Here is a 3,145-nt window from a genome sequence, read left to right as displayed (position 1 = left end):
GGGTGAGGGTGAGCAAGGGGATATGTGGAACAGCGGCAGGGGGAATGGGCGGAGCGGTTCGCAAGGAGTTTGCATACTCGATGAACACTCGAGGTGGAGGCGGTGATGCGGTTTGCATACTGTTACGGTGGAGTCTCGCGATGCAGCTTCTCGATTGGTCCAGAAGCGTCTCTCCGCATCTCCCTACCGCTGACGCGACGCGCTCTCTTTCTCTCCCACTCCCTCGTTCGCGGCCCCTCTCGCGGCCCCTCTCACGGTCCCCTCCCGAGCCGCGTTCTCTTGCGGCCTCGGAGGCTGCGCGGAAGGAAGGATCGAAGAGAGTCGAGCGACGATCTTATTCTCTTTCTCTCTCTTTCTCTCGCGACCCTAACAAGTGACGAATATGAACGATTCCAACTTTATTTTATGACAAAGGTGCTTATATACTTATGAGAGAGTTTAACATTTTTCCACTGGATGCTGTTTATTTTTCAAATTTAACCATTTTTGGACACACCGAGGTAGCGTTGAGAAATGAGAGGGAAAGGGATTCGGTGTTGTCGCGAGACTTGGCGACAGGATACCGTGAGCGGTGCGGCGGGAAAAGTAGAAGGCGGGATAGGTAAATACGAAATCGATGATAAACCGACCATGAGTCCTGTAGGCGGACTCGTGGTAGGGATAGAATGACACCTCCTTACAGTCGGAGAATAGCTCGTAGTAATATATATGGCGACCTATCGTAGCTCGTACAGGTTCTCAAGCTACTTTTTGCTTCCCACGGTTCTGCTCCCTGTCGTTGCAGCTTCTGCGGCCGAGTGCAAGCGTGCATTCCACAAGACAAATACACCGACTACTCGCTCAACGCTCGCTCATGTGCCATTTACTGTTCTCGGATTTAAGGCAACACCAGTTTCTCCGAGAGTTCAACCCTTCTCCTCTCTCAAACCCTAGAACATCCTTTCTATATTACGAAAACACGATAACGACTCAGATAATTGCGATTCCTTCTTTTTCTTCTCATCTTCGATATTCTCTTTTACATATCAAAATATCCTGCCAATTAAGCGCAAGACCGTAATTTTCTCCAAGATCTTAACGAACGTAAAGTATAAGTTTAAGCGTAATTAGTGTTAACGACCTTGATGATCCAACGATCGAAATTATGTTAATTTTTCAATTACTGCACTCTGATCGTTTGCGAAAAAATCGTCGACTAATTGTTCTTAGGAGAAAAACGTTTTTCTCTTTTTCTCTCTGTCTTTATTTCGAACGATATTTACTCGATTCGAGCAATTTAACAATTAAATGTAAAACTAACTACCAAAGTGCGACTAGTTAATTTTACACGTTGATCTTAGAGAAGAAGAAGAAACGAGTAGATCATTCTTCAAGATATACTTGAAAAATTTGCATCTGAAGTCTCTTGCGTCCTATCGATCTCGAGATACGTATCTCGTTTCGTCGAACGAAAGCTACCTAAATTACGATCGATCGATGCATTTATTCTCGAGGTCGACAACCCTAGAGGAGCTTCTTCGAACGACTAAGTTCACGACGAAGAAGATCGAGTAAAAAAGTCGTGATCGAGCGGGTGCGCGCGCGTGCACATTTTTCCACGTGTACGCGGATACAGAGAGAGAGTGATGCGAGAGGAAGCTGAGAAAGAAAGAAAGAAAGAGAGAGAGAAGAGACAAGAAGACCTTCAAGAAGTCGTAGCAAGGAAGATCTCTCGGTGTGGTGACGATACAACCAATGGGAAAGAAAAAGAGAAAGAGAGAGAGAGAGAGAAGGAACGATGGGGAGAATGGTAAGACGAAAAAAGGATCGACTCTCCGGACCCCTTTGCCTTACAATTAGGAAGGGCCACGGGCCCTGAGTCTACGGGACATATTAAATAATTTATAATTGTTTTGCCTTGCTCGACGATACACGTCGGCGTGGTCGTTTACACAGCAACGTACAGCAAGACCTTTTTACTACCTATCTTTCTTTACAACAGAGAAGTCCACAGAAAGAAAGAGAGAGTAAGGGAGACCATTGACAATGATGAATAGTCCGATTTGCGATTATGAAGTCGCGATTCCAGCTTCTACCCACAGATATACTCTTATCGCTTCTCCAAAGCTTTTCCTTGCATTATCGACAGTATTAACTCTTTAGCAAAATCCAAATGTCGTTATTTACAAGATTGATTTGATGGTGTAATATTATAGAGATAATTATTATCTAGGACCTCATTGTAAGTTTTGTAAAAGTAGACATTGTACTGGACGATTCTTACAAAGATTTTGAAAGAACAAATACGAATTTAAACTGAAGTATTGGAGTACATGGAGATTCCATGATTTTCACGAAATGTAAGTTTCCATTTGGAAGGATGTGCGAAGTAAAGCTCGAGATGAGCGCGAGAAAGAGTCTCGCTTTTTTCTCGCTGACACAGCGCGGCGTCGATCTATTTATTTAACCGCCACGTACGGCTCGCATCCGGAGGCGAGACCAACTAAAATTCCGGCGGCGTGTTCGTCCATACATATCGATGAGGAACTCAACGTACGAGAGGAGGACGGTGTCGGTATACAAGCTATAAAGGATGTGCCCTGTACAACGCGACGCGAGGGACAAGAGAATTGCGAGGACGACGGTCGACGCGTACCGTCAAGGATGACGTATGGTCTGATCCTCTTCGTTTTAACTTCTTCCCTTACCTAGGCAAAAAATTCACTCGTTAATCTAATCAAAATTAATTTTACATTTGCAGAATTAGCAAGTATTCAAATTACCCAGTACCATTTCTACTCTCTACGATTTTGAGGTTTTATTTTTTGGCGTGTTGCAATACGAATAAAAATTATTTACGTGTTATTAATTATTTAATACTATTATACTACTATTAATTATTTAAAACTATTATAAAAACGTGATTTTGAACAGATCATACACACAAGAGATTGGAAATTTAACTTATCCGCGATAAGTTAAAAGAAAAAAAAGAAGTATTTAAGAGTCAAGGAAGACAACTGAAAACCAGAATTCAACCTCGCAGTCATCATCTTTATTTGTCTGTAATGACAAAAAGAGAGAAGGAATCCGGCAATATGGCGCTGGTGGGTTATTAAAGATGGCAGAAAACTACGTGGCCTCGGAGGGATTTACTCTTGCGTCT

This window comes from Polistes dominula, unplaced genomic scaffold (assembly GCF_049000335.1).
Source record: "Polistes dominula isolate Pdom_NZ unplaced genomic scaffold, Pdom_raw_medaka contig_79, whole genome shotgun sequence".
Classification (NCBI taxonomy): Eukaryota; Metazoa; Arthropoda; class Insecta; order Hymenoptera; family Vespidae; genus Polistes; species Polistes dominula.
The sequence above is the reverse complement of the archived record's forward strand: the minus strand, read 5'-3'. Positions refer to the sequence as shown.